This window comes from Protopterus annectens, chromosome 3.part1 (genome assembly GCF_019279795.1).
Source record: "Protopterus annectens isolate FY-2018-M chromosome 3.part1, PAN1.0, whole genome shotgun sequence".
Lineage (NCBI taxonomy): Eukaryota > Metazoa > Chordata > Ceratodontiformes > Protopteridae > Protopterus > Protopterus annectens.
Window position 1 is genome coordinate 1,197,393,541 of NC_056732.1, and position 21,699 is coordinate 1,197,415,239.

Genomic DNA, 21,699 nt, shown 5'->3' on the forward strand with positions numbered 1-21,699 from the left:
ACACACCCTTTGCATATGATGATACCTGTGCCACTCCCTGACATCTGTAACATCGATGCAGGGACAGGCTAACATGGTGCTGATGCACAGGGTGACTGACCAACAGTGTAGCAATGGAATGTTGCGTAGCATGTTGTCAGGCAGTAAAGTGAAATGCTAATATCTTGGAAGGTGTAGCTGTGCAGCCATGATGCATCATAGCTGTAATTAACAAGGTTGTATTGTTGTCACCATTATCTATTCTGATTGTGTTGTGTTTGTCCATGTGCCACATGGCTGATGGGTGTATTGGTGTCAGCAGGCCTTCCACAGTGGACACCAGTAAGTGTAGTGGGTGGTACAAATGACATGACTGGGTACAAAACACAGAGCCTTTGGTTTTGATGCAGTACAGGTACAAGACTGTATACATGGAGGTATGTCCCCATGCAGGTAACACATCTGTTGCACATGTAATCCCATCAAGACAGGATAGGTACAACCACACATTACTATATATGCAGTCTGCATTGTGGATGACATTGAACATGTTAACAGCAGGGTGTATGTCTCTTTCCCCACAGCTACTGCGATCCTCACCTCAGTAACATGTGTATGCCAATGCCGGTGGCATAGCCCTACCCTTAGGAGGGTGTGAGATGCTCAACTACTGTGAATGGTGTAAACAACAACAAACGACCTGATTACATACACTGTACAGCATTACAGACAGCTATGTGGTGGACAAATGCAACAGTAACTGCAATGATGGCAGGTGTGTTCACAACAGCCACACGAAGTGAGTTATAGCAACCTCAGTAGCGCTGCATATGTTGACACTGTGGAGGAGGGCATTAACACATCTATGACCTGTGAAGGACTGTATGTCCACAGGGTGGCACTGTGGAATGTTGGCATTTGCCAAGCAGTCCTGCTGGAAACATATTCTGTGAAAGGAGGTAGATCCCTTAACAACTATACACATTCCTACATGTGGGATGGTGTACAAAAGCCTGCTATGATCTACATAGACATTGTGCACCTCCTAACCCTTATCTACACCTGTCATGATTGGGTCAAGGAGGTATACCAGGTTCAGGTTGCATTCTCTGCCTTTGAGAAGTCCAACATTGGTGGGGTCCCATATGTTAAGATTACCAGTGACACTGGCCATGGGTTAATTGTTGATATGTTCCATGTCCCTGCAGACCAGGGTCATCAGGCTACTGGGTGGTAGTTTCCAGCTGATGGTGGATTTGTGGTTATCTTTGCCAACATTAGTGAATCCATTGTCAAGTGTAGGCCTATTTGGATTGTATGAGGGATCCCAGCTATTTACTGCACCTGCCCAGGGGGTTCCCCCAAGCATATCACTTCACCTGACTGTACTGCATGAATATGTTAGTAATGCCAGCCTGACATCCTACAGGTGGGATGGAGTACTGTTAACATGTACTGCCCTTGTCGTGTGGGGTCCTGGTTATGGGATCTGCTAGGTTTGGTAGTATATTGCAGGCCAGACGCATTTGGCTGTGGGAGGGGTACCTATCCATCCCAGATGTATGTTGTTTGGGTCTCTCAAACCCATCAATGGTGCATGTGGACAAATATGTTGTGGTTATGTTCCCAGTTTCATCTACAGATGTATGTCCATATATACCTATCTAGATATATATGTGTTTATGTTTGAAAGGGAGACAATCATTTCCTCGAACTGCCCTTTCTGCAAACTGAAAGGACTAATCCATAATTTCTAATTGTACCACATTTCAAAACACAGCAAATCTAAAGGCATCTTCGCTGACTCTCGGATTGCAAGTTGGAATACATATCGTAATGCAGGGGGGCATGCCCCCATGCAACCCCTATCTGGAGGGCTGGGCCTCCCACAACCCCCTACTGTGATATACTAACTCCGAGTTCGCACTGCAGTGGGGATTGGCAAATGTTCCCCATCCCCACTATAGTGTCATCCGCACTCAAATTGCCAAATCTGCAATGAGCGAATGCATAGTGACATTCGCTCATTGCACATTCAATGCATTTATTGCAAGATTGTGCATTGTTGAGAACCTACTTTCAGCCTTCCAGCATTCGGAGACATGAATTTCTCCCTTTGAAAGGTGAACCATATATATGCTTACATATATATGCATTTTTAGTGCTGTATATATGTGGTCATATGGATGTATACATATACATCTATAGATGTATGTGTATCTATGTATATATATATATATATATATATATATATATATATATATATATATATATATATATATATATATACATATATGTATTTATTTCTATAGCTATATCTACATATATAGATATGTAATATCTATTTAAATATGAATATGTATACACACACAAATACATCTAGTTGGCGGAATACATTCCCTGTAGTGTTGTATACCTGGGCTGGATGATATGTATGTAAAAACATCATGATTATGCATATCTGCCATGGCTTAGTGGTAAATCACTTTGTGTATGGTGTGCAGGGTCTTGGTTTCGAGCCTTGCAGGTGCTGTTCATTTTGCTGCTGGGCAGAACACAGCCCGTTGGATACAGAGTGATTAAGGCACTTTAAAGCAGTTGTAAGTGGGTTTGTGTGGGTTTGCACGACAGTAAGCACTCCTAACCTCCGCTTACATTTTCATACACTCAGCTTCTAAATTGCTTAACCTGTGTAGGCAATGCTTAGTTCCACGCAAACCTGCTCACAACTGCTTTAAAGTGCCTTAATCACTCTGTATCCAATGGGCCATGTTCTGCCCAGCAAACCAAGGAACCTGCACACCCTAGACAAAGTGATGTACTACTAAGCCATGACAGATACACAGATAGTTAATGTTTCATAAGCATATCATCCAGTCCTGTCATGCAACAGTACAGAGAATGTATACCAACATCTAGATGTCTGTGTGTGTAACTATATTAAATTCTTAATAGATACAACATATCCATATATGTATATATATATATATATATATATATATATATATATATATATATATATATATATATATATATATATATGTATATATATATATATATATATATTTTTTTTTTTTTTTACTAACTCTATACACATATATATCACTATATATGCACATATATACATGCATATGGCTACATCGGCACATATATGTGTCGACACCTATATGTCTACATATAAACAGCATGTTAAATATGTGTATGCAGATATATATCTATGTAGGTATATACGGACAGAGTTATACATCTGTTAGCATATATATATATATATATATATATATATATATATATATATATATATATAGGTATATATGGCCATACATTTGTAGATATCAATTAGAGATTTACAAATACACATATGTCCACATGCACTATTAATGGGGTTGAGAGGCCACACACACTATACGTCTTGTATGAATAGGCATTCCCCCCACAGCCAAACACATGCACCCTGCAATACACTACCAAGTACAGTCTGCCTCCCATAGGACGTAATATGTGGAAGCCATCAACATCCCCAGGATGCAGATACACAGACACAGGTATGCAGATACAGATACATATATATATATATATATATATATATATATATATATATATATATATATACATGTGACTACAGATACACACACAGATATATGTACAGTTAGATACATATGTAAAAGGTGCACACAATATGGAACAGCCACTATGCCTACAGGTAACACCTGAACAACTGGACACAGTATGTATGGGCAACACATACTAATGTCAATCATTGCCTGCAACATATACCCATAGAAAGGTCATAGGAAAGCCACCACACACAGGTTTGCAAAAATGGGACTACTTTAATTGTGTACTATAACAGTTCTATATGCCATGTCATATAGCTGTTCAGATACTGACAACCATATAAACAGAGTACTGCAACTGTGAGACAGTTACATTAATACAGTAGTCTGGAAAGGTTCACAACTGTTGCTGTCCAGGTCAATCCCTTCAAAATGTACAATAGTGAAGACAGACTGGGCCACAGGATACCACACAATCAACAGTATGTACTACAGGTGTGTAGTTCAGCAGCCTCTATCTACACTCTGTACAAACTCCGTAGGAGGTAAAGACGTGTTATGATCAAATGGGTTGTAACCGGTACATAACAAGGCATAACAAACAGAACGGTCTGTATGGCAGGAGGCAGTAGGTGTGCAGTACCCCAATTCATGTAAGTAATGTCAAAATAGTGAAGTATACGGTACTGTACATCCAGATTCCTTGTGGCAGCTCACCCTTGATACCCCCCCATTTTGTAACAGCCTAGGTCAATTATGGTGCTCCCCACCTAGACTCAATAATACAGGCCCATAAACCACTGTTACATACACTGGCCTCTGCAGTGCATAAGGTTACACATGTGTTGTGTAGATGACGCACACATATATATGACCCCAGCCCCACTGTATGTGTGGGGGGATACAACAGCAGTGGACTAATGGCAGTGTGATATACTCACAGCCCACTACAGAACAACCCCCCAACAGCATGACATATGTGCAAAGCCTGGTATGTAGATGGAGGACAGAGGTTGGAACACAGGCACATATGTGGAACACTGTTGTTATACACTAAGCAAGGTGCTGGTGTTTCAAGATAGTCTGCTACCTACACTTAGTCAGGGAATTGAGGTTAGAAATAGAAATGGATGTAGCCATGTACTGATAGCATGCAATACCCACACTGCCAGCATAATATCTGACACAGGACCTGTGTGGTGGACAGACAACACATGATAGGCATACCTCTGTCCAGCAAGAGGATAGGCCCACAGTAGTGAGCGATGCAGACAGACTGCATTCCAAGGTACACTAGTATGTGCACACACACCCTGTAACACCAGTACTATGCAAAGCATAACACAACTCTACTCACAGTATGTCTGTAGTTCCTGATCCTCCTACAAATATGTGGCCACTCAGAGTGTGCAGGTTCCCCTGTAAGAGGTATTGCTACCTGCTATCTGTAATACACAGGAAGGATGTACATCACACAGGAAATGTAAAGTCACCATGCCCACATGCTGTAGGGATTTATAGTGGGTGGTTGCCATGAGAGTGGTAATTGGAAGTAGTACACATGTGTAATTATATATATATATATATATATATATATATATATATATATATATATATATGGCTATCTGGATAAGTATATGTACATATATTTCCACCATATGTCCTGGACATGGAGTGTAGCCCTACCCCAGCCCCTATAGTCCCAAAGTCATAGTGCAAGGGGATGTCAGGTATGTATAGCAGGTATATTACTAGACTGTTGCTACTGTCATTGGGATTGTCTTCACAGACGTGGTGTGTGTGGAAGGTGACATCTGCTTATAACATGTGTGCCACTGGCTACTGACAGACATCCTAAGGAAATCATTGTAAAGTACTGCCACTAGCATGTAATGCCCCTGTGGAGTGCAGCAGACATATTGGCCACTATATGTGGGACTTCAGACACATCCTGTATAGTCCAGTGGTATACTCATAATCCCTTAGTGCACAACATCTGTTCCAGGCCTGACAATATGGATGCAGACAGCCATGTAGATGGGTATAACACATAACTACTGGTATACATTTGGCACCATAGGTGTTAGATTCACACACTCCTTTCTGGCCTGACACATAATGACCACTGGTACAGGGGTGCCATGGACACATAGTACCCACTAGATATGGGCATACATCTGTACAGTATCCCACTGCTCTGTCTGACATACATGACTTTTAAGGGAGGCCCAACAGCAGTACATCTGGTAAGTATCTGCACATGACATCCCACTGGTTAAGTACACTAAGCTGCTAGGCATGTAACAATGCACTGTGCAGGCTACAGGCAGACTGGCTCAACATTGACCTACATCTCGTATGGGGGAATGCACATGCACATGCATATATAGCAGGCTCAGCAGCCATGTCACAGTACAGGGTAAAATATACCTGTGTGACAGTGCATAACCACAACCAATGTGAACACAGCCACAGTCACATATGGTAAGCTAGCATAATATTACAGTATATGGACTATCTGTTCTACACCATCCTCATATGTGCCACTCACAGAATGACCCTACATATACTGGGGCTGCTATACAGTTTGGTCTGATGGCTGTCTGTGGTATGGGACATGTGTGTGTATGCCCCTACAGACATGTACGGCAAAATGGTAACATACAGTGGGGCAGCATGTAACATCTGATAGAAGGGGAGCTAGAACAATGACATCTACCACAGTCTCTACACAGGCTACAGTACATATTAACAATACACACACTGCCAACATTCACCATCACTACACAGACCTGAGTACTGTACAAACATCCACAGAATGTCCAGCTTATGTCATGAAATATAATCCCTACTGTACATGACATGTAGCAATCTGATATATCACTGGCTTGTTATCAGATATGATGACACTATATATGGTATACAGCACATATGCACCACTTCATGCACGCAATATGTACAAAGGTTGACAGAGATGTGGCTGACAGCACATACATAGGGCCAGTATAGACATGCTGCTGTGATAACTTCATATATTTTCTATTGTAACAGGGCTTGTTGCAACATATGTCCTAAAAGGGATATATGAAGTCAGTAACTGTCATGGCCTTCACCATCTACAGATTGCAATCCTCACACTATCTTCTGCATTCCACAGATAGATGCACTGTGACAAACACATGAAACCAAAGGCACAACACTGGCCAGTCTACAGATGACCCTGCAGATGGGGATTCCTCATATACATTGAACTGACATGGCATGTATTGCGACATGTATGACAGGCATATCCAGACAAACACTGTTAAACCAACATTACTCCAAATGCAGTATAGCAGCACTTACAGTCTGTAGTCAGATCAGGCACATCCCCCTCCTGTTTGTTGTCCTATTTCCACAGTGTATGTTGTTAGAGGTAAATCCCCAGTCCATCTGGGATGCTGTTTGCCAAATACCAGATCTAGTTCCTGCTCACAGTGACTGAAAAGCGCCAACACCACCATGATGTTCCTAGGTATTGGAGTGTGTTTCCATGCAAATAGCTATGGGAATGTTACCACAGCTGTTCCACATGTATTCAGCTAGGGGAGGGCTGCAATTCGTGCAGAGGCCATCAGCTAATCATGAGCATCACTTAAAATACACATGCTGCTGCCTAAGCAAGGCAGGTGTGGGTCTCCACATCCACCAGAGGGGAGTGGGGGAGGCAGACAGAGGCAAATACATGTCAGGAAGGGGTGGAAGACTAAAACTGAAGCATGTTTGTGTCACACACCTACCATCACAGGGTATCAAACCCCCGATAACTATGTAGTGCTATCACAGTTCGATGCAGTTATTGGATGCACCATATGGGTTACCTGATGTGGAGCACTCAAAACATATATGCGATGGTGAGTGACATCTGCAACAGGGATACGGTAGATATACGGTAGGTGACTTACATGTGCCTGTCTGCATGAACACGTGCCAGCATCAACACAGGCACACTCACACAGGGACACACACACACATTGACACACTTGGCAGGGCCAGGAGTGCAACTCATCACTAGTGGGATTGCCACAACACATGAATGTGCAGGTATCACATGCACCACACAGGTCATACAGAGGCCGTATGGGCAAGGAGTATGAAGAGGTGTCAGACTTCAGACAGCATGCTTCCGTATGCCCTGGGGGGTTGTAGTGAGTGTGGATGTGGACACACACACACCATACAACACACACACACGGACACACAGTGTGCCAATTCTGACATGCATGGGTGCATGCCTGCATGGGTGTGTGGTGGTCAGCTGTGCCAGCAGGCTGCACAAGGGTAGGCGATGGATATACCTTGGCATCAGGGCACATGACAATGGTCTGCATTGTGGCTCAGGCCTGTAGTTTCTGCATTTTCCCACACGGGTGGGTATTGCATCCCCCATCCAGTTACATAGGTGACTATTGTGTGTGGCCAATGCTGTACATCACATGCCATGTATGTGTTCCTTAGTCCATTACATGGATGTTGTCTGGGTTATGCAAACCTCCCACATGCATGTACAGTGACATGTGGAACTGTTCCTGGGGTGTCTGGACCATGTTGTGAACACAGATTATCATCACATGTGCCAATCTTGCCCACATGTGACAGGAACTGGTAATGGGCAGCAGGTTTACCCTGCACCTCATTGATAGCATGCTAACAGCATTCCCTGATGTCAGTGTCATCTGTCCATACAGGGCATGTTGTCAGGCATGATATGTCCATTGTGAGTCACATGTGAAGGCACCACAGGTGGTGCAGGTGTACTGTCTGCATGTACGTGCATATTGGACAGATGGGCAGGGTGACATGCCATCTGTAGCCCACTGCTATCACTGCATAGTTACTCTCAGTGGCCAATATGCAGTGTACTACCCACATATTGGCTGTTGTTGCCTAGGCATGTGTATGCATATGACACATGGGTTGAGTGTGTGCTCTGGGTAATAGTGGGGTTGGAAACTGTGACTGGCTGGCCTTGATGTCACATGTATGGGTAATGGCTTTGCACCCCAGTCTCTCAGCTAATTTACATTTGTTAACCCTGTAAGGTTGACATTGTGATTGTAGGGCCGCCAAATAAGCAAAACTCCCTCCACATTGCCCACAGGTGTCACACACTCACACTCACACTCACCTCTACACAGGATATGAGTTACAAACACACATACACACACACACACACCTGTTATGTCTGGGAGTAGAACCCCTAACTAACTAGTTTATTACACTACAGCACTACACAGTTATAGTACGCGCCACGGACATTACTGGAGTACTTTCTCCCCAAAGGTATATTTCACATTGAATGACATCAGCAGGATTACCAAAGTAGGACATTTGAACTGTACTGCGAGTGACTAGCCTAAAATGCATTGCTCCCTACACAGACAGTGAGACACACACAAAACATCCACAACTGTAATGTGTGGGTGCAGACCCTGACCAAGGTCTATATCACACTACAGCATGGAGCTGTTAAAGGACGCACCACAGGGATTACTAGGAGCAGCCTTCCTCAACAGTGTATTTCACACTAAATGGCATCAGAAGGATTACCAAAGCAGGGCATTTCAACTGTACTGCAAATAACAAGCCTAAAATGCATTGTTCCCTACACAGACAGTGAGACACACACACAAAACATCCACAACTGACATGTATGGGTATATAACCCCTGACAAAGGTCTATATCATACTACAGCATGGAGGTGTTAGAGGACGCACCACAGGGATTACTACGAACATCCTTCCCCAATGGTGTATTTCACACTGAATGATATCAGCAGGATTATCAAAGTAGGGGATTTCAACTGTACTGCGAGTGACTAGCCTAAAATGCATTGCTCTACACAGACAGTGAGACACACACAAAAAAGCCACAACTGACATGTGTGGGTATTGAACCCCTGACAGAGGTCTGTACCACACTACAGCAATGAGCTGTTATAGGACGCTCCACAGGGATTACTAGTCACATTCCTCCCAAATGGTGTAATTCACACTGAATGACATCAGCAGGATTACCAAAGTAGGGCATTTCAACTGTACTGTGAGTGACTAGCCTAAAATGCATTGCTCCCTACACAGACAGTAAGACACACACACAAAACATCCATAACTGACATATGTGGGTATAGAACTCCTGACCAAGGCCTATATCACACTACCGCATGGAGAGGTTATAGGTCGCACCACAGAGATTATTAATGAACCTTCTCCCCAAAGTTGTATTTCACAATGAATGACATCAGCAAGATTGCCAAAGTAGGCCATTTGAAATGTACTGTGAGTGAGTAGCCTATAATGCATTGCTCCATACACAGACATTGAAACACACAGAAAACATCCAGAAGTTCTATCGGTGGAGATGGAGCCCTACCACTGTTCTAAATTACACTATACTGGTAAGCAGTTATGGAACATGTTACAAAGATTACTGGGCTATGACTTTCCCTGAGGTGTATTTCTAGGTGAGTGATAACAGCTGCCTTGACATAGTTGAGTATATGAATTTTAAGGAGTGTGAGTAACCTAAAAAGCATTGTTCGCTACTCAGTCAGAGACACAAAGACACACAGATTCACACACAGTTGCCAAGTCTGGGGTTAAAACACCTAATTAACTACTTTATTACACTACAGCAGCACACAGTTACAGGACATGCTACAGACATTACTGGACTACTATTTTCCCAGAGTTGTATTTCTAGGTGAGTGACATCAGCAGCCTTCCCAAAGTTGAGTATATGAATTGTACAGAGTGTGAGTAGCAAAAAAAGTATTGCTTTCTACTCAGTCAGACACACACACACAGTTGCCAGGTTTGGAGTTAGAACACCTACCTGACTACTTTAGCACACTACAGCAGTACACAGTTACAGGACGTGCTACAGAGTTTACTGGGCTATGATTTTTCCCAGAGGTGTATTTCTATGTGAGCGACATCAGCAGCCTTGCCAAAGTTGAGTATACAAATTATACGGAGTGTGAGTAGCCTAAAAAGCATTTCTGTCTACACAGTCTGAGAGACACGCACACAAACACACACTCACACAGTTGCCAAGTCTAGGGTTAGAACTACTACCTTACTAGTTTATCACTGCAGCAGTATGCATTTATGGGACGCACCATGGAGATTACTGAGCTACAGTTCTCACAAAGGTGTATTTCACATTGGATAACCTCAGCAGGCTTGTCATAATACTGTTTTGTGCAGGGTGGTGTGTGCATGGGCCGTAACCTATTCATGTAGGGGTTGACATGCCACATGCGGGCACACACAGGATCATATGTCACAAGTATGTATATACAGCTATTAGGTGACTACTTCCTTGTACAGTCATGTTGCACAGCTGGCACGTGCACCACATAGTCTGTCATGCTGACAGATACTGGTGGCTAGTATCTGCAGTGAGTGACATCTGCACATCATGTGTTTGGGGTCCTTTGGCTGTGTGCTGGGTGGGACAGGCCCAGATGGCTCCTTGTCACGGTCACCCTCTTCCACACGTCTATGTCTTATTACCTTTACCTTACCTTTGTCTTATTATAGTGTGTTGTCCTTACATACATGTCTGTATTCCTATCCACTGTGTTTGCAAGGCAGGAGTGGTGCATACTGACGTGTCTGCACTGAGAGCTGCAACTGCCAGATATGTCTGGTCCACTGGTGTTTGCAGACATGGCCTTCATGTGTGAGCATGCCCAGTATGACCTTTCAGTATTTTGATGACTGACATTGCCTTCATTCTTCAAAGTGTGTGAGCATGCCCGGTATGGCCATCTATATTGCATGTGTGGATCAACTCCAGGTAGTTTGTACTGCGGTGCTGACCTTTGTGCTGTACACCAACAGGTAGCATGCTGTGTCTGCAGGGTGTACATTGGCCATTTGGCATTGACTGTTGCTACATTTCTGCATAGCGGGGGGGGGACACCTAACTATTTCTACATTTCTACGCAGAAGGGGGGGGGCACACCTGACTGTTACTATAAGTGTACGTAGGATGGTGGGGCACGCCTGGCACTTTTACACATTTGCTAGGACTGTACTGGTATGTCGGGTACTCCATTTCAGTCTGTAGTCTTACCTATCGTGCTGGCTAGAGGCAACCCAGTGTACTACAGATCTTAGCTTTAACTACCTACATAATAGTTTCTGAATTCATAGCCATCACAACTTACATCCAACTGCCTGGCCTGCTGTAGTCTGTCTGTGTAGGCCTGGGGGAGGGGTTACACATAGGGCTCATTCAGAGGCTATAGTACAGTATTTGTTTGTGTTTGTCTACACCTATCCTGCTGGCTGCAACTGTTGTTTGGTATGTGACTTCCCCAACTGGCATGTGTGAGCCACTTATCTTATGGATGTCACAGTATTGATGGTGGTGCTGCAGGGCTGTCTATGTCAGATGCACATAGTACACTCCCTATACATGGCTGAGCACAGGTAGTGTCATGTTTGGCATCCCTTTTACTGCATGTGCGAGTCAGAGAGAGGTGTCATTACCTGAGTCCCTACTGTGTCAATGCATGTGCTATGCGTTGCCTCTTTGCCAAGGTCAGAGCATACTGGGCACACCTCCTTCTGCCTACTGGGGCAGGCTCAGGTTGCTCCTCCTCCGAGGCACTATGTGCCTGTGCAGGCCTTGGCACTGATGGGGGACTGTGTGGCCCTGCCCCATGCTGTTCCTGCTGCAGCTGTTTCTGCAGGATCATATTGTGTATCATGGCACATACAAGGACAATTTGCATACATGTAGTTGGTGAGTACTGTAAGGCTCCATCAGATGTGTCCAGGCACTGGAACTGTGACTTGAGCATCCCATACACATACTCTATTATGATTCGTATATGTGCATGTGCCTCATTATGGAGTTCTTGTTCGGGTGTGTGTGTATTTCTGATGGGTGTCATCAGTCATGGCTTCAGTGCGTATCCAGCATCCCCCACTAGGTGACCGTGTGGGATGTCCCCATTGGCAAATGTCTGGTACAGCTGTGTCAGATGCCAGATGTGGGAATCGTGGTAGCTTCCAGGGCAGCCATCACACACATTCATTATTATGCCCTGGGCATCGCACATGACCTGGCAGTTGATGGAGGGGAAGCCCTTGTGGTTGATTTAGACCCTACCCCACTCACCAGGTGGTGCTTTAATGCATATGTGCATGCAGTCTATTGCACCCACTACCTCAGGGTATTCTGCTATTTGGTGGAAGAGATGCATATTGCTGGCCAATGCCTCACGGGTGATGGGGAAATATACGTGCTCACCGACATGTGCTGACATGGCATCCAGAAATTGGTGGAGTACCCTGGATGCTGATGCCTGTGAAATCCTCATCATATCACCAGCTGGCCTTTGGAAGGTACCTGTAGCTAGTATTCTTAGGCCTACACATACCTTGGTATCCATTGGGATGGGTTCCCCTCTGTTAGTTCTGTGTGTGAGGCGTGGCCGGTACAGCTCAACAATTTGCTGTAGGAGGTCCTTGTCCACCCCATAGTGCTCCACTATCTCCAGCTCATGTAGCCCTTGGTAGGTTATCCTGGGTTTGTACACTCTTCTCCGTCTCCTCACTGTGGGTTGCTCAGCAGCATTCACATCCTCACCACCCTCAGCCTTTTGCACATGCTGGTTTATGATATGAAAAGCAGTCCCTAAAATGTTTTCTCTTGCTTTCGTTTTGTAAAAGTTCCCCGTCTGTATACACCGGTGGTGCAGAGATAATGGGAAAAACAAGGAGGAAAGGTGTTTGCATAGTTTATAGTGATGTGCTGGGCTGCTGCCTGTGTAATTGGCTGATTCTGATACATTTCATCTGTCAGCTAAGCTAGTTCTCCTTGATTACCTTCCTACTGCAATTTTCCCATCCCATTGCCTCCCTGTTTAAACCCATGTGCGCACAGCGCAAACAGAGTGCTCAAATGTGCATAGAGCTGCTATTTCCTGGTTTAACTTCCTTTTTCTTCCCGTAAAACCCGGTGCGTAGCACGCACACCTGCTTACACTTTGTAAAGAGTGCTATGCAGTTTGGACACACCTCTAGCTTAGCTCTGCTAAGCTAGGAGCAGTTCCGAGCCACAGGGCTCAAATCCACTTACAGTATGCCTGACCCCCCCCCCCCATGATGTCAGCTATATCCTAGTCTTGCACCCAGCTATTTATACTCTTACACTCTTGGGACCTGCCTCACACCCTGGGGAAATCTGGGATTCACTATCATTCCCCTTATTTGCATAGGATGATTTTCTAATGCATATTTACGTGTCCCACACTGAGCCTCCCACCTTAGCAACCATTACTCACTGGCCAGGTTGTCATATGCCTGCCATTGACTTGCATGGCAGAATACTGCTTTTAGTTAGAATGCTCATTTTAAGTTTATTTTCTTATTCCCCCCATGATCCCGTTTGCGCGCCGCTGCCCTATACATAAACAGCCAACAAAGTTGATTTTTTTATTTTTTAAACAGTTTGCATTGCCAATGCCTTATACTTGGCCATTGGCATGCTTCCTCAATGATATGCAGCCTTTATTTGGAGCTGTCATAGCTCCATTTTGGAATCTGCAGAAATGTACTCTGTTTCTAACCAAGTACATTTCTGCAGACTGCACTTGTCCTGCACTGACAGCTGCCAGGACTCCGTTGTGGAGTTACCTCATGGATTTTGAACTTTACCTCTAAGCTAATGTAAATAGTGTAAATATTTTGTGAATTGACCATCAACAGCTAAATGGGTTATAATTTAATGTTTTTTTTTATGAACCTTTATTTTTATCTAATAAATTTGTATTTGCTTAATGTTTACATTGATGGTGTGTGCATTGGCAGTTTGGCCAATAGCTTGCTAAAAATACCATTCTTCATCATTTCTGTGTTGCTAGGTCTTGCATGTTTGAGTTTACTTTTCCTTAGTGATTTGTAAATTGGATTTAGGTGCTACTTATTGTATATATGTTGTTTTCTAAAGAATTTGGTTCTACCATTATATTTTTACCCACATCCATTTAAGAATGGCAACAGTATTGCAAGTGCTTTGGCAGATTTCATCTTGTTTGTTTTTCAGTACTCATTTAGCAAAAATCAACTCTTCATGATCTCATGGACTTTGGCATACCTGTCCTGTCTGTCAAGTTCTTCCTTTTTAAACTGTTGCAAATTCATATTCATTACTTCAGTAATACTGTCCACTCACCTTAGTGTCTGCTGCCACCTCCTTATGCCATTGAGCTTTCCTACTATCAGTGTCTTCTCTAGTGAATCCTATCTTTGCATTATGTGGCCACTGTTTTGGAGTTTTAATTTCTCTGTATGGCCTTCAAGTAAACAATCTGTTTTCTCTTTTTTTTTTTGCCTTCTTGCACTTCATGGAATTCTCAAATATTTTCTCCATCACTAGAGTTCAAATGTGTTGATTTTTTTAGACTATAACCTTACTTATAGCTCACCTGTCACAGCAAGTATTATCATTGTTAATAGTATAGCTTTGATATATTTTATTTATTTATTTAACATTTGTTGACTGGGAAAGTCCAACTAAGCCAGAATCTTTTTTCAGCTGAGGCCCAGGGAGAAATGCTCCAGATACATGTCTTTGGAATGTGGGAAGAAACTGGAGTACGCAGAGGAAACTCATGTTAACCAAAGGAGGACTTGTACACTCCACACAGTAGGCACCCAGGACAAGAATCGAACCAGAGAACCTATGTACCTTGCTATTGGTACCTTGCCGGCAATGTGATTTCTTTACTCTTTAAAATTTTATCCCAATTTGTCATAGTTTTCTATCCAAAAAGAAAGTGTATTTTAATTTCATCATCATCTGCAGAGCTTTTTGAGTATGAGAAAATGACACCTGTCATAGCTTCAACTTTTTCTCCATCTGTTTGCAAAGACAAGATATGGCTAGATGACAGAATTTTATTTTAATGTTTTTACTTTAGGCATCCAAAACTGATGAAGGTGCAACAGCAGTTGCTGGGAGAGGCCAGTGTAATTGTTACACAAAGAACAGTCACTGCCATTAAAAAGCTAAGGGGAAGGTGACACAAAGTCCTTTTGGGTAGCTTTTAACAGATACATGTTTCCCAAGCGAACAGTGAAAAGGCAAAATATGTCAACATGCTCTCTTCCTACCTAAAAGAGGACCAGAGACAGCGCTAGGTACCCAAGAAGCCTGCAGCCACTGGAGGCCCCTAGTTGACTTGCTCCTGGAGAGGCCTAGAGGAATGCATAGCTGTTACAGAGAATGGGAGGTGTACATGCATTTCTATGACTGTTCATGCTGTAATAGCAAGCTAATTCTACAATTTTGTTTCTGTGTTTTTTTTTTTTTGACAGTAAGCAAACCAAATAGAACCAGACTGAATGCATCCTCAAGTTGTAACCTTTTAGATCCATGTCCTGAAAGCAAAGGACATGATTGGTCATGGCATTTTCTTGCTTTTTAACTTCTGTTCTTCAGAATACAATAAGAATGAAGCAGGCATGTTCTTAATACAGCTTCAAAAACTCTTGGGATTTGCTCCTGAAAAGAAATGCATGCTCCAATATCAAAGAGTCTTGTTAAAAGCTTCACTACCAGCAGTTAAGCTTTTCAAACAGATTTAATTTACTTATCTGTTTGTTTGTTTGTTTGTTTGTTTGTTTGTTTATTTAATTGTATTCTGCTTGCAGCACTTTGTTGCTGTAGTTGGTGCTGCAGCATTTTGATGCCCTAACATACATCTTAACTTCTTAGTGCAAGAAATCTGAACAAAGCCTAAAATAATGGGGGACAAAAGTCTCCAAATAATGATAGATGCTAAATACTGCTCTTATAACACTAGAAAGTTGCTAAAATAACAGGATTTTTGTTAGCATGCACTTTCTGCTGGATATGAACTCTGAAAGTCAAATGTATGTCATTATGTAGTGAATTCAACACTCAGTGATTTTTTAGAAAACCACAAATTTTATGAGGAACAGACCAAAAATATATGGTGAAAATCTGGACATTCTGTGAAAATCTGTACAGTTGAAAAATACATCCCCTAACTCTTCCACTAATTTTAGTTCCACACAGTATGCAGTCATTTTAGAGATTCTAGGGAAAAAGTAAATTTCTTCAGTTCTTTTCTGATATTATGTCATTATTATTTTTCTCATAAACTTCATAGGAGTGCATAGAATGTCACTATAGCTTGTGTGAAGTGACAATATCCTCTGTTGGAGCAACAAAGCTACCTGGGGTACATTATTTCCTTTTTTGATTTATTTTATATTTGTTTACTCTGGTAAAGCATTGATAAATATTCACCAATTTCAGGCTCAGCCAGGGTGAAATGCAAAACATTTTACAAATAAAAAATACAGAAATGTAAGCAATAACAGAAAAGTTCAGATTAATTATACAGAAAAGCTGTGTATATGCATTCCAAATGTAATGTAATATACAACATATACACACATTCTTAAAGTGGGCCAGTCTTCAATGAATTTTGAGAAAGGAGAAGACACTCAGAAATGAGATAGGTTAGGTGATGTATCCTGTTGGAGCAGGAGCATTTGGCTTGGAGGAAGAAATGCTTTTTTTTTAGTTGTATTCTGAATTTTGAGTAAATGTGGGTTTCCTTAATGTCAATGGGGTGGAGTTTGGTTCTAGGGGTAGAGATTTTTTTTTAATATACCTAGATTCGGCACATTACATTTTAGTTAAAAAATTGGGGGTCAAATCCAAAGAGTAATTGAGAGTAAATGTGTCAAATGTCTCTGGCTTTGCATCATTTGCCCTTCTCCTCATACAATTTGTGATTTTCTGGTAAATCACAGGATTATAGTTAGTCAATAATGGCCATCATGTTTTTCTCAGAATCAGACATCTATACTGTACATAGAAGTGGCTGTAACTGCTAGGTGGGGCTTAAACTGACTGTGTTTTTAGCTCTGTTTGAACTGTCACTAATCTGGCAGTGCAGGACAAGTATGCATCTGGGTGCAGTAAGAGTGATGTGATCACTAGTTATTTGTTTGAAACAAGTGAATTACTGTGAACATTATTATTATTGTGATTAATTTTTTCACAGCGACATATCTGAAGAGTACACAGTCAGTACAGTAGTTGGCTAAGGATACTGCCTTGTGAATAAATATTGGCTTTCCCCTGCTGTTTGTTTGATGTTAAAACAGCAGTCACTGATCTTGCATGGCAGAAGTAGTGCTACACAATGATTTGGAATAGTTGAAACCAGGAAAAACTAGTACTCCTTTGTTGTGTGTGTGTGTGTGTGTGTGTGTGTGTGTGTGTGTGTGTGTGTGTGTCACTTGTTTTCATCTGTTCATAAACACACACACACACACACACACACACACACACACACACACACACACACACACATCACACATTCTGGTTAGCAATTGTCATTCAGAAATAAGGCATAAAATGCATCAGAACAATTCCTGGTGACCTCTACCCTGAACACCATCTGTGATACAACTGGCTCTGCTCTGAGGTGTGCACAGAAGGTTGCTGTAGCTTGTGCTGGAGCTGGTCACAAAATTATTGATTTTCCTCAATTTTCCTCACAATCAATATTCAAGAGTTATGCATGGAATGTTGTTATTACTTGTGTAAGGATTGGGGGCAGTTTGGTCATTATTTATTTATTTTTTTCTTACAAACCTCAGAGATGTTGACAGAAGGTCACCAAGCTTGTGCTAGTCCTGTCAAGAATTTGATCATTATTTCTTTATTTTTTTCTCACAAACATCAGAGTTGTGCACAGGAAGTCAATATGGCTTGTGAAATGACAATGCATTGTGTATCAGCAACAAGCTGGAATGTATTGCTGTGATCATTTTTTTAACGTATCTTAGAATTAAACAACTGATACATATAAGGGCGGGTATCTTTTGGAGATAAGGGTAAGAATCAGCGGGTTTAAACATGTTACTATATTTTATTTGATCTTTCAGTTTCATTTTAGCTTGACATTAGAGAGGCATACAACAGGTGGCTGCCTTTTGGGGTAGGCATGAATTGGAAAACTGAATATATGTATGACAGCAGCACTTGGAATGTATGACTGTGGGCATTTGTGGCTTCACTTTCATTCCAAACTAACACCAGAGGGGTGGGTACACAAAAGGTGGATGGGAGAGGTGGAGGGAGTTGGGCACTATCCACAGATTGTCTTCTTAGTTTATTGTGGATTACTTTCATGTCAGTATTGAACAAAAAGCCTGATTTACAACTTTCTTCCTTGAAAGAAAAAAAAAAATAAGACTGAACTTATTTCGTTACTCAAGACTTTTGTTCATGTGATCATAGGATCAAAAAGTTGGGAAAATGCTCTAAATGCACCTCAGAGCATCTCTAAACACATGGCCTACAAAGACCTGGTAGACCCCAGGCCCCTGTCTTAATTAAATTATTTCCTCTACATTTATTTCACAACACTCCTGGACAGTTAGAGTGTGTCAATAGGATGCAAGAAAAAGCTGAACAGTAAGACAAAATGACATAAAAAAGAAAATAAATATTCTGAATGGTGTGAGGAAGCCAGGATATGGGAGCAGGATGTGAGTGCACTAGATCCCATGCATGAACTTGTGCCCATGAAGTCATCCACTTAATTATGGTAGATATGGATTTATGGGCTCTGGTTATCTGTGTGAGAAGAGAGGGAAGTTGTTTTAAAAAAATCAAAAAATACCCTTCAGAGCATCTAGAAAGCCGTGGGTTTTGGAAAAACAGTAAGGTAAAATGTGAGGAAAACACAAGTAAGATGCATGGTGTGTTGCGCCTGGGATGGAGGATAAACAGTGGAGACGACTGGATGATGTGTGCGTGTGTGTGTGTGTGTGTGTGTGTGTGTGTGTGTGTGTGTGTGTGTGTGTGTGTGTGTGTGTGTGTGTTGTGTGTGTGTGTGTGGTGAAACAGTAGGCAGTGAGGGGCACCATGAAGGCCTTTGCCTACTGCTCCATTTCACTCAAGGCTGGCCCTGTATGTAAAGTTGTTGTAAATTAACATCATTGCAACCAAATGCCGGTCACTGTGAATGTTGCTTTGTAAGAGGGGTCAACATAGTGTGGTATATAGACCTGTCTTAAAGTAAGAATATTTTAGGTACAGTTTGGTCTGTGCACACTACTCTTAAAACTTTGCAGCATGAACTAAAAGGTTGCTTAGAATGGGTGGCAGCGACATGGTGATACTTGGAATGGAAGTGCCCAGCAGCCACCAAAGTAATACTTGTTGGGGGGCCCCCCAAAATACTTACACTGAACCTGCAGGAGAAACATGAAAAACCTAACTGGACATGAAGAGGAATGATTATACTGTGTATTAGGGGAAAAAAAAACATTTACTTAGTCTGGAGTAGCTTCTGAAGAAGTACAAACCATAAAAGTTTATAACTGGAATGTTAATGCTGACATACTGGCAAAAACCCAGATCTATGATTTGAAACATATCTTCTAGACACAGGTAGAACCTAATAGTAACAGTAACAGAGAATGTTAGAAATTGTAGCAATGGACAGATTTGAATCAGTATTGTTAGATAAGTCAAAAAAGCAAGCATTTCAAATTGATCCCAATATCTAAAGTGTTAGTAAGTAACTTTAGTAAAATGCTTATTAACGACTGCTTCTAAATGTCAGTGCAGGAAGAAATGCACAGTTCCTTGTGAAACAAAAAGTAACAAATAATGACTTAACTTGTTTTAGATATGGACTGTGGGCACATAGTCAGATGCTGTTCCATTAATACTAAAGAGACAGATAGTGGTATAAATGTGAAGACAGTTGTGCATGCTAAGAACTTCATTGTTTCTATAGAATGTGCCCCTTGCAGAATTTGTCCAATAGCTCCAGTGCCAATTATAGACAGATGAGTACATTGCTACAGGCATTTTGGTCAATTACTCAATGTGGACATTGTTGAGCACTAGTCAAATCTAGTAATGGATATCAGTATATACTATTAATAAAGGACCATGATATAAAATTTCCAGAAGCCTTCCCAGAATCATTAATCAGTCAATGGACTAGATTCCAGTCATAATCTCAACTACAAGCCACTCTATAAATTTAATACACAGAGTTCCATTCTTCTACTAACTATTTCCTTTCCTCCACTTTCTATCATTTTTTCTACATTTCACTGATACCCTCATGGACACATCAGGCAAAACCATAACACAACCTATCATGTCCTCTCTCTCTTTTTCTATACAATCAGGATCTAAAGACTAACCAGCAAAGTGATGCATCTGAGAAGACCATCATCTCTTTAACAAAAATGCATGGTTTATACATGTTTTTTCCTCTCCCAACTACACCATCACATGTTAAATAATCTACACTACAACTGATTTAGACTTATAAGATCATCTTGTTAATAAGATATATATGATATTATATTATATTATATTATATATACCTATATATCTATATACCTATATATATATATATATATATATATATATATATATATTTAAAAAAAAAAATATATATATATATATATATATATATATATATATATATATATATATATATATACGACTATCTATATATAATATATTGTGATGTTTGTAAATATATAAACACTGATTAAATACTCATGTACTCTGCAAATACATACATGCTTACTGTTAAAAATATCACGTACTCTGTTATTACTGGTATACTATTTTACCATGTCATTCTATGAATAATTGTAAACATTTTTGTAAAAAACTCTGAGCACCTTTTCTCCCCAGGCCTCCACTGAAAAGAGGTTTAACTAAACCCAGTCAGACATTCCCTGTAAACAATGGCAATAAATAAATAAATAAATGCTAAGGATATTGCAAGAGAAGTAGCACTCATATTCTCCTAATTTGATATCTTGAAAGAGATACTTACTGACCAATAAAGTAAAAGGCATTGCACAAGTTGTGCTAATGCTGTACAATTAAGCAGTTACATCATCAGTATAGCATTATAGACTTATAGTATAGCGGAGAGGATCAATAAACCCCTCCAAATCCCAGATGTCTGATATTGCAGAAGACACTTGGAAAGAAGAGAATATACCATATAAAAGGATGTCATAATATCTCCGCAATCTAAAGAATAGAGTAAAAGTAGTCATACCAATAGTAGAG